The sequence below is a fragment of the Taudactylus pleione genome, unplaced genomic scaffold (genome assembly GCF_031769625.1).
Source record: "Taudactylus pleione unplaced genomic scaffold, aTauple2 ptg000114l, whole genome shotgun sequence".
NCBI lineage: Eukaryota > Metazoa > Chordata > Amphibia > Anura > Myobatrachidae > Taudactylus > Taudactylus pleione.
Genome location: NW_028284516.1, coordinates 12,038,686 through 12,051,367, shown reverse-complemented (window position 1 = coordinate 12,051,367; position 12,682 = coordinate 12,038,686).

Genomic DNA, 12,682 nt, shown 5'->3' with positions numbered 1-12,682 from the left:
CCAACATCTTCTCCTTACACAATAATTATTTCTGTCCTTGTGTATTTTAGTTGAAGACACTGAAGGGCCTCAGCCCTCCCCAGGGCAAGAGGATGACCCAGACTCCCCTCCCCAGCCAAGTAAGTACTGTATACAGTTTTATACTGTAGGACATTTTGTATTAATACTGTAATACAGTACAGTATATACTGTAGTAATGTTACAGTTGAGTATGTTTACCCTCTATTTTCCCACTGAGTACTGTACAATACTGTATTATTATTTTCTTTACGCAGAACACCTCCATATAGTGATTGTGGAGCTGGAGAGCAGCATATTTTTTTTCTCTCTCTCTCTCTTTCTTTCTTTTTCTCTCTCTCTCTCTCTCTCTTTTCTGTAACATACTGTCATTTTTTTCAACAGCATCACCAACCTGTGGCCTCCCCATGACATGTAAGTACAGTACTGTATCTCTCTGCTTTATTTCCCTAGTCTCTCTCTTTCGCTCTCCCTCTCTCTCTCTTTCTTTCTCTCTCTTTCTCTCTCTCCCTTTCTTTCTCTCCCTTTCTCTCTCTCTCTCTATCTCTCTCCCTCTCTCCCTGTATGTGTTCAACCGTAGGAGTGTCAAAAAGATTGTGCACAAATTGACTTGTGAGGATGATGAGCGTACAGCTTTACAAATCCAATGTATTCTAAAAGCAGAATGTGACCTGGACATCTCCTGTTCCAGCATCAAACGGATGCGTAAGGAACTGGGATGGACTTTTGGCCCTACAAGGTACTGTACATAAAATATATATATATTAATAATGCACTAATTTTACATGACAGTAAACTAAAACTTGTTTTTATTCCACAAGATAAATCCCATGATAAGGGATGTTAATAAAGTAAAGAGAGTTGAACAAGCACGACGGTGGATAGAGAGTGGAGAGAATTTTAATGACGTAATTTTCACAGATGAAACTTCAGTTTCTCTCGAGAGGTTCTCAAGACTGTCCTTCCGACACCGTGCACATCTCTCACTTAAACCACATCCGAAGCATCCGTTAAAGGTCCATGTATGGGGAGGTATATCTCGTTGGGGTGCAGGATCGATCTATATTTTTGAAGGTGCAGTACAGTAATGTTTGTTGTAGAAATTATTTACAGTCCTGTACAGTGTACGCTTGTTACTGACAATAATTTCTCATCTCTTTAGGCATCATGGATAAGACCTTCTTCCAAGAAAAAATAGTAGATTGCTGTATGGTGCCATTTGTGAGAAAATGCTTTCCATCAGGACATTGATTATTCCAGGATAATGATCCAAAACATTCGGCTTCTGCGAAATTCATGGAAGAGAGAGGGATAAATTGGGAACGCACACCACCAGAGTGAGTATTGTCCTATAGTACTGTATTAACTGTTTATTGTACAAAAAAGTATGTACAGTACCGAGCAGTAATTATTCTTGTACACTTTTTACTAAAGTACAGTACTGTGACTGAATATTTAAGTTTTTTTACTCTCCTGTTGGTCACCGGACACGAATCCCATTGAATTGGTCAGGGCCCAGTTGAAGAGGTTCATCAGGTCTGATGTGAAACCAACAACTAAACAGGAACTTTTGGATGGGATAATGAAGTTTTGGAGAACAGTATTGACACGTGCCCAGTGTAACAATTATATTGATCATCTCCATAGAGTCTTACCATTTGTCATCGAAAGAAATGGTCAAGCAACTGCTATGTAGCTTATACTATACTGTATATAATTAGTAATGTGGAGGAGGGGTTTAACTTCCTCTTTTCAGTTTGTGATCTGGACTGCTAAGTACTGTACACTGTGTCCATACTGTATGTACAGTATTGTGGTTGTGCTTTCTGTCCCTACATTATACAGTATACAGTATTCTCCTAATTTATTTTATAAGCTCTTTATTTACAATACCTTTATACTTTTGCTCTTTTCCTTACACCTACTTTTACTGTACATACTGTACATTGCCCCCTGTTCCAAGGCACACATTGGCATCATAACAGATTGTGCTGCAGCTGCCAGTTTCTGCTACTGCACTTGATGTTGCCATTTGTAATGCAGATGTTTCAAGTTTTCAGGTTCCTTTGGTTCATATATAGTACAGTAGTAGTGGCTGCTTCAACATCCACATCCATAGTTGCAGACATACAGTACTGTACAGTAGTGGGTGCACCGTGCATTGAGAGACAGGCTTCTACTGTAAATCTACTGTATGGTTGGAGCGGCGGTCCCTTCGACATCAGGATCAGGTGAGAAAATGCATTTTTGCTAATGTCAGTGCTCTGTAATCGCATTCTGATGAATCTTCTGATACTTCTAGCTCCCTGCCAGTTTGTTCTTTGGGAAACCCAGGGCCACCTGCTGTTACAGTAGGGGCAGGGGGGGTTTGGAGTTATTTTCACTTTTGACATCAAAATGACAGCTGGTGTTCACCTCCATCTGGGGCACCCAAATACTGTCTTGTTTCATGTATTATTATTTTTTTTTATCGTTATATGGGCTGTGGGCCTAGGGGCACTGCTTACAGTATTTCACCACCAGGCTTAATTATAATACAAATTAGTTATTAATAAATTTGTTAGGCTGGTTAGTTAGGGCATATACAGTATATTAATGTGGAGAAGTGGAATAGTGTGACACTGTTAGAGCAGGGAAGGGCCCTGCACAGCGGATTCTCTCTCCTACAGTACAGGGTGTGTGGGATCAAGCAGGATGAAGAACAAGAGCATCTCTGGTGAGAACCTGTGTGTCTGTCTTTTATTGTCTGTTCATCTCTGCCTATCCTCCTTTCTTCAGGGCGTACAGTGGACCTTGCACTCCGATGCAAGGTAGAGTCTGCACCTGGTATAGGTGAAACTGTGGATCTGAGGCCAAAAGTGCCAGTGATGATTTTAACTTAAAAGCCTAATCTTTTTGTGTACTGTAGTCCTCGGTCCAGTAGGGTGTATCGGTCGGCATTGAGGAAGGACTGTTCTCACGTCATCTCCTTCCTCCTACTCTAGGTACTGTACAGTAACCATGTCCGTGTCCAGCTTGGAATTCCAGGACATGCCAGCGGTAGAAGAAAGAAGCGGGGGACAGTAGAGGACTACGGGGGTGGAAAGCTAAAGAAGTTCCCCACCCTCTGTACAGCATGTTACTGTAGGTTAAATAAAAATTGTCATTAATTTATAAAATTGGTGTTTGTACTGTATGTAATTCAGTCTTTAAGTGCGCATGAGACCCAACACGTGCATCTGTCATTAAAAAGGTACAAAAAGTCAATAACACACAGATGCAGGGGTGTATCGTCCTATTGGCCAGGATTTCACTCACCAGGGGCTCGCTGGCCGATGGGGGTTGCCGCCCACAGTCATATACTGTACAGTATCCCTGTTGCCCATCACAGTGATTTCACAGCTGCCCGGCACTTACAGTAGAATACAGTACAGTAGACATACAGTACTGTATACACTGAGGGCCGTTTTCAATTTAGGGGTGGTCTATTTACTTTTTTTAGCCGGTCTCGTCTTTTCACTCCAAGGGGTCTATTTACTGTACTAAGCAGTGTTAGGAGACAGAGTGAAAAGTGATAAAAAAGTGTCAGTCAATCAGCTCCCAACTGTCATTTTTCAAACACAGCCTGTGAGATGATAGTTGGGAGCACATTGGTTGGCACTTTTTCACCCATTGTAGCAAAAAGACGTGATTGGCTAAAAAAAGTTCAGCAGATTACGTCATTTTGCCAGGCGTAAAATTATCACTGTATTCAATTTGAAAGCTTTTCCACCTACCGTAGGCGGGAAGTCAATGCAATGTACAGTAAGACAGTATGTGAAAAAGTTTGGCCTACCGTATGAATAGCCAAAAAAAAAAATAAAGAATACACCAAAAATTCACTTTCATTTGGGGGGCGGAAGAAAAAAAATTGGGGGAAAAAGTTAAACATGTAGGGGTAAATTTACTAAGATGGGAGTTCTATTTAAGAAGTTACTGTACTGTATGTTGCCCATAGCAACCAATCAGATTCTACTTCTCATTTATCTACAGTAGCACCTTCTAGAAGATAATACCTGGAATCTGATTGGTTGCTATGGGCAACATCACTTCTTACTAGAACTCCCATCTTAGTAAATTTACCCCCTAATATATAAAATGTACTGAGTTTAGTAAGGGTTGGATAACAATACTGAACTAAAGTAGCGAAGACTTAAAAAAAAAAAAAAGCGCTACATGGGTATACCATAGATCTGGGCATGTGCCTGAGATACAATGACGTACAGTATTGTAGGAACCACTCAAGCCAGGTGCAACCTTGGTATTGCAGGCGGCTGTAGTGTAATGGTAAATAATCAAACCAATACATTACGCTGCCTGTACAACCCTTTTGCGGGTTCGAAACTTGAAAGGTTACACTTTTTATTTTTTATTATTATTACACAGTCAAGGTTACACTTTTTTGTCATAAAGTACTGTGGCATCGAAATACCAGAATTTCTGGATAATGTATTAGTGAAGATTTAAAACAAAATAAAATTACTGTATACAGTATATATTTTAAAGGTCTCGAACCAGCGGGACAAGAAAATGGTAGATGCAGTAGGGCTAGGCATTAGCCCCCTAGACTACTGCATCTACTGTACTGTAGTTCCTAGAGTTATGGAATTACTACAATGTCTACCGTATTGTACTTACTATAATACAGACAACTGGGCATGCGCAGTGCTATTAGACTCAATATCGTACGCCACAGTGTAGCGCGCAACTAGCAATGCGGTATATGGCGTATTGTATGGAGCAACAAACTACAGTACTGTAGCTGGGCACATCTACAGTACATACAGTATAATATATTGATTTTTGTAAGGGTTGGATAACAATACTGAACTACAGTACAATAGTGAATATTAAAAAAATTAATTTAATTATCAAGGTCTCGAACATAAGGAGAGAAGTGTAAGCAAGACGGATCACCTAACCCCTTGCTCACAAGTCTCTCCTAGTAAGAATTGCATCTGTCCTCTACAGTACTTTATGTGACATCTGCAGTACCATACAATGAAGTACTCAGGTGTCTGTAGCGTAGAGATAAGAAATCGAACTTCTACATTGCAGACGTCTGTACAACCCGAAGGTTAAACTTATTTTTTTATTTTTTTTATTATTATTAGACAGTCAAGGTTACACTTTTTATTTTTAATATTATTATTACACAGTCAGTGTGTAATACGGAGATCCCACTTTCACTGTGTGTGAATCATGACCCGCTACTGTATGATCTTCCATACTGTATGCCATGGCATAGCACTACAAGGGTATGGCTATGGCGCAGCACCACTGGCAATGCATTGCAACCCTGCCACTGGGTACGCACCAGAGATCCTATTTGTACCTTAACCCATCAGAACTGGCTATAAGTCACCACAGCACCAACTGTGCAGACATTGACGCAATTTTGCGGTTTAAACGCAGAGTCAGTTTGTACTACAGGGACCTCTCTCTTAAACAGAGTCAACTATCAGTTACTGAACACATTAAATCACTAAAGTTTCCAAGTCTGGGACAGCATTGTCATTGACGCAAGTTTGCACTCTACAGCACAGTCAGTATGTAATACACAGACTTCCCTCCAAACTAAGTCCACTACTGTAGCACTTTCTGAAGTCATGAATTTACTATTGTGTATACTGTACGGTAAGTCTCGGACAATATTTCTTTCAGTTTTTTGAGTAATTTTTGCCTAAAGATATGCATAATAATTGTTTTTCTGTTCTTATTTGAAAATGGATTAAAATGTGTTTATGTAGTTATGTTGCTGATGATACCAATAAAATATTGATTTTATACTCTGAAACAACTTCAATACAAACTCTTGTCATAACATAATATTAATAAGTGTATTATTGTTATTATCTTATTATCTTTAAGTCCCACCACAGCCCTAAATGTGTGAAGTTTGTATATTCTCCCTGTGCTTATGTGGGTTTCCTCCGGGTACTCCAGTTTCCACCCACTCCCCAAAAATATACTGGTAGGTTAATTGGCTCCCATCAAAATTAACCCTAGTGTGTGTTTGCATGTTATATGGAATATAGATTGTAAGCTCCACTGGGACAAGGACTGATGTGAATGGCAAAATATTCTCTGTACAGCGCTGCGGAATATGTGTGTGCTATATAAATCACTGGTAATAAATAAATAAATGAAAATAAATAAATAAGTCTGGGTATTTTTTATATGAGTAGCAACATTACTTAGCCCCACATTACGGGTTGAAATTTTCTCTGGATCTATCCTTTAATTTATGCGATTAGGACTTTTGAGTTTCGGGGGAATAAGTAGAAATTTGTGGGCCCCATAGCAACAGGCCCCCAATGCTTTTAGTGAGATACCTCTAACCACAGGGGTTGTACATTTTATGCCATAGTAGTGTATTTATTAATTGTATGCACCATCACAGTGTGCTAGTTCACATAATGTCACAAAGTGCCCTAGATCACCTTATGCCACACCATAGTGCACGCAGTTTACATTATACTACATTTTAGTGCCCCAATTCACAATATGCTACATTGTAATGACCCCAATTCACATTATTCCACACAGTGCCCACAGTTCATATTATACCACAGGGTCTCCAGTACATATTATGCCATACAGTACCCCAGTTCACATTATACCACACAGAGCCTCCAGTTTACATTATGTTATACAATGTCCCAGTTCAGATTTTGTCACACAGAGCCTCTTGTTCATATTATGCCATGCAGTGCCAACAGTTCACATTATGCCCAAACACCACTGCTAATTACCTTAACTTGTCCACTCTGCTGCTGCTCTCCTCATGATATGTTTGGCATTGTCATGGTTAGCTCCTGGAACCCATGTATCCTGCAGCTATACAATATCCACTGTGAGGCTTGTAGAAAGGAAAAAACTCTCTATGATCCAGTGTATTCAATGCACTGAATACATTAATATTGTGATAAGTTGTTTGCAGACTGTCCCTTTCTGTAATGTATTCATACACTATACTAAATAAAGACATGTTGAGTGTTAACTAAACAGTGTCCAGCGAGATGCAGAAAACTGGGCCCTAAGTCTCTGAGCCCTACAGCAATGGAACTTCCTGCACACATAATAGTTATGCCATACCCCATATTCATATCGCCAATAAGCTCTAGCTTTTTTCCCTTATAAAATAGAAATTAGCATCTAAATACACATACCTATTCCTCCTCATTATTTTGATTATTTTTTTCTGAACATTCAAATTCAGTTAGTTGTCAGTACCGAATGTGAGTATTTAAATAATATTCTTAAACCTTTGGTGATACATTTCTATCACTACAGTACATACCTTTCAAGAGTTACAGTTTCCCACCAAATCCCACTCTCTTTTAACCTTCGGTGAACTAGGTGGGGTGTGACATACCCCAGCAAGATTTAAACTCCTATGACTTTTTTTAAAATGCTGCGCGCCAGTTGCCTTATTGTGTAGCTGGGGTTGTGACATTACAAGTTTGCATAGTGACGGTGATTTAGTGCGGCGAGTGCTAGCACACTGAGTAAAGAGTGATCTCATTAAGACTGAGTTGACTAAGTTTATTTGAATTAATATTAAATGTTCATAAGTAAACTTTTTACTAACGATTGTGATTCAAATGTGTTCCAAAGATCTTTTTCAAAAAAGTTGTTACTAGAAGACTAGAAGTTTTATTTTTGTTTTCTTGTTTTAAAAGATTAAATAGTTTATTCTCTTTTTATTATTTTGTTTTATTTTTATACCTTTAGGGACAACAATCAATGTTATGGCAGTTGGAATTACTGTTGTACTAAATTAGTATACTTATGGTGATGCGATATGAAATACCCCACATGGTTTCCCATGTTGATTTTTTTTTTCATCTGGTTCATGGAGGGTGAATAGACCCCATACTCTTGTTTGTATATTGGTGAATTTGACTTTACTTTACTGGTTTACGGAAGGTGTGTTGTTATTTTACATGACTCATTACATATTTTCATTTGAATTTGGAGAATGTTTTTTTTGCCCTGTGAGTTTAAAAGACAATCATTATGTTTTTCTCTCATTGTTTATATGAGTCAAGCATATAAGAACACTGTGTAAAGAAGTATGACATTTGATCTAAAGACATTTACCATGAAACCCAGTGAAATATTCTACTAAGGTTTGAAAATTAATTTGGCCTGAACTTTATGGTCAGCAATATTTTAAACGTTATTCCGAAATTCATTGAATGTGAGTGTAATTATCTGTGTCATAATATTACATTATTTTGGCTCCTCTTTTTCCTTTAATGCATAAGGTACGATTGAGACTGATTGATTGTTATATTGTATCAATGGATATTCTGCAATATATTGAAAACTTTTAGAAATGTATTGAATATGAATACAATATTGAAGGCACGTTTGAAACATACTTGATGTAAGGGTAACATTTAACAATGCCTAAGGCTTACATGTGGTGGTATTACACTATTTTATTGATTTTTCTCTCTCTTTCTTATTGTATAGTTCAACCAAACTTGGTTTGGGTATACATTATGCCTGACCTTCACATCAATCAAAGAATAACCACTTGTCTGAGGAAATGAAAGATTGGTTGTACATTATTTATGAACTTTAACATTGTTACAAATTATCTATTCTTCATAAATTGTGAAGCCCAAACTTTTTCTAAAGCATCATTTTGGGTGTTATTACTTTATTTCTGGGGTGGATGGTCCCTCTGCATATAGAAATAGTTGCATCCTCTAGAGTGCTTGAGACTGACATTTCAGCTAAATATTTTTATTATTGTGTACTTGTCACGGAATATGAACAGATACGGAAAAAAATATCTCTTAATTGTGAAAAAAATAAAAGATTTGTTTTTGTCAATTTCAAAGATATGTTTGCAATCAGTTCACAATCAAATCCTGCATTGGTCAGCAGCGAAACAAAGAGCAGTGATTCATTTCTGAGAGTACAAATCAGCAGGCGACACATGAATCAAATGAGTGTAGGAAATAATGAGACCTTATCAGAGAGACCCATGCAACATAATTAGGGGTATTAAAAATGTCCTTGGATATCAATCAAGAAATTGGACTATTGCTAAACTATAAAATTCTTATCCACTTGTTTACAGTTTGACCTTTGGCAGAGGAGAGTTTCTATGTAATAGGCTGACCAAAGTAAAATGCCTTTTGTTATATTTTGTGTGATTAGTGATTTTAAGAATACTTTAATACATATAAAAAAGAGAATAAATTAGAAAAATAACCTAACTGCTTAAACTAAAATCTGTTACAACTGATTATCCGACTCTAGAACACAGGCATATCCCATTACTATATCATGACTAAATTGCACATTTTCACTATAAATTACCTTTTTATTTTGTAGTCTATCCATGTGAATTTCATTGTAAGTTTGAAATATTTTGTATTTTATTTTGGTAGTATATTGGGATCAATACACACAATAATAATATTTAGATATTAAAGAGTAAAAAATGCAAATATAGGAGATACTGTACATTAATCTATACATGGTTTTTATACAAATATGTTGATTCTAAGATGTCTATCATTTAATGATAGAATTTATAAAATTTGAAGTTTAATACAGATTCTGATTATCATTAGTTTTTTTTTGTTTTATAGGGCTCCATATATTTTGTAGCGTTGGACAATTATTTTATAGATTAGACATATATCTTGCATATACTGTATGACATACATAATTATAAAAACACAATAACAGCTACTGTACATAAAAACAAGTAAGGATATTAGCACATATAAGGATTTTCTTTTACACATTCCATATGCGTGTATGATCAAGCAGAGTAGTGTGGTGACAGAAAATAGTGGTAGCAGAGTAGTATGGAGACAGCAGATAGTAGTAGCAGAGTAGTAGGGTGACAGCAGATAGCAGTAGCAGAGTAGTAGGATGACAGAAGATAGTTGTAGCAGAGTAGTATGAAGACAGCAGATAGTAGTAGCAGAGTAGTATGGTGACAGCAGATAGTAGTAGCAGAGTAGTATGGAGACAGCAGATAGTAGTAGCAGAGTAATATGGTGACAGCACATAGCAGTAGCCTAGTAGGGTGACAGCAGATAGTAGTAGCAGAGTATTACGGTGACAGTAGATAGTAGTAGCAGAGTAGTAGGGTGACAACAGATAGTAGTAGCAGAGTAGTATGGAGACAGCAGATAGTAATAGAGTAGTAGGGTGACAGCAGATAGTAGTAGCAGAGTAGTAGGGTGACAGCAGATAGTAGTAGCAGAGTAGTATGGAGACAGCAGATAGCAGTAGCAGAGTAGTAGGGTGATAGCAGATACTGTAGTAGTAGCAGAGTAGTATTGAGACAGCAGATAGCAGTAGCAGAGTAAAGCGGTCACAGATGTGCATAGTGGAATGTGCTTAGTGTAGTAGTCCTCTAGATAACAAGTTAAACCCAGATACACATGTATTAGCCAAGGTACTGATGGTACTGTGTGTGTAATACAGGATTGGTAAGGGTGAAGTTAGTCCTCACGTGGTATGCTTAACCAGTTCTTCGATTTATTGTAATCTGGAAGAACAGCAAGTAACAAAAGGCACAGGGATATCACAAGTGTAACAGCGGTAGGCAATCTGTGTTGAATATAGCAGCCTTGAGTTTAGGGTAATGTTGGACATTGTAGTGGCACCTGGCGTGATCTGGGCGAATGCACCAGCGGAAGGTACCCTGGTATCCTAATATATATCTGTGGTGGTATTGAATACTTGCAGTTATGGCTCTGGCTGTGGTGAGAGTCTCAGAGTCCTTCCTGTCCCCATGGATGCAAGGTCGGACCCCTGCTGACTTAGCTCCGGTGGGTCTTAGTGACCACCAGCTCAGTGTAACTAACAGGATTCTAACGCTAATGCGGCTCCTACCCCGAGCGAAGTTCGGGAGCAAGTTTTAGCATTACAGGCGCAAGTCACACCAACCCCTTCTCCTGTTATATTACCAACAGCCGCTCCTCCAGTTACATCCTCAATTGCAGCAGTGGACGCTGGATCATCGGTATCAATGGCGACATCCGAAGCAGGTGTGGAGAAGGCGAGGGAGAAGAGTGTTTCACAAGCAGTGGAGCCAGTGGCTGGTACATCTACTGCCGGTGAGTATGGTGCTATTACACAGATATCAGATCACACTAGTTCTTACACTAGCAATAGTAGTTCTTCTTCGGGCTCGCCTAAGAGGCCAAAGAAAATTATGAAAATTTTAGAAAAACATTTTAAGGGAAGGCATAAGAGCGATTCCAGCAAGCATACTGCGCAGACAGTTAGCCATTCTAGCAGTGGTGGAGATTTAGTGCATTGCGTGAATACGGCAATCACAAGGGGTTTGCGCAGAAGCGTAAAAGAAAGGATAGTTAAAGGACGTTTTGTGGATATGTTCAAAATTACGGAGGAAGGAAGAAAGGGTTTGTCAGCAGCAAAGGCATCAGGTGGCATAGGGGAGGAGGCCTATAGATGCTACAATAACTGGCTGAATGATATGCTTGTTTTTGGGGCATGCTATGCAGAATCTAGGCCCACGGAGTATTTGAACATTCTAAAATACATACATTTGATACATGGTATGTATGTAAAATCTAGGGGCAATATTTGGCGATCTTACGACTAAGAGTTTCGTAAGAAACAGGACGGGCATACCATTATGTCTTTTGGATTGTATGGATGTATGGTTAGAAGTCACTCACCAGAAGAAAGGGGGACCGGAGGTAACGGTTAGTAAAAAACAGTTTGGGGCAGTTAGAGCGAAGCAAAACCCTTTTCAAAAAGGGAAATGTTTTGCTTTCAATGGGGGCCAATGCGATCGGGGGCGAGCTGTTGTTTTCGACACCTTTGTTCCAATTGTGGGGGAGGGCATTCTGCAAAGGAATGCCAGAGAGGAACGGCAGCAGCAGCCCCCTCGACAACAGAATCTCGTAAATGAGTTAAATAGAGCTCCTACCCCAGTGCAATTATCACAATTGTCAAAATGGTTGGGGTGGTATCCAAACAAGTTCAATGCCGAATTTCTTAGGGAAGGTTTTACTGTGGGTTTTAGAATACCTGTTTGCCGACCGGTGGTTGCCACTGCTTTGCGCAACCTTCGTTCCGCCAGGGATTTTCCTGAGGAGGTGCAGGCTAAGTTAGATGTTGAGCTAAAATTAGGTAGGATGGTTGGGCCATTTAATAGCCCGCCTATACAAAAATTGTGCATCTCACCTTTGGGTGTTGTACCTAAAAAGACGGAAGGAAAATTTTGTTTGATTCAACATCTTTCTTACCCAGCAGGTACTTCAGTAAATGAGGCCATTGATCCTCAGATCGCCAGCGTAAAGTATCAGTCCTTGAGGAAGCTTTGGCATTAATTAGAAGTTTTGGTCCAGGGGCTATGTTAGCTAAAATCGACATTGAATCGGCTTTTCGCCTGTTGCCTTTACATCCGGAATCCTTCAGGTTGATGGGTTTCAGGTTTAAAGGACAATATTACATTGATCGTTGTTTACCTATGGGTTGCGCAATATCATGTGCTTTTTTTGAAAGGTTTAGTACCTTTTTGCAATGGTGTGTGCAAGCGGGTACAGGTCACACTGGGGTCGCACATTATTTGGACGATTTTCTGGTGGTCGGATCTCGGGATAGTGAGGCATGTAAGAAAACATTGTTT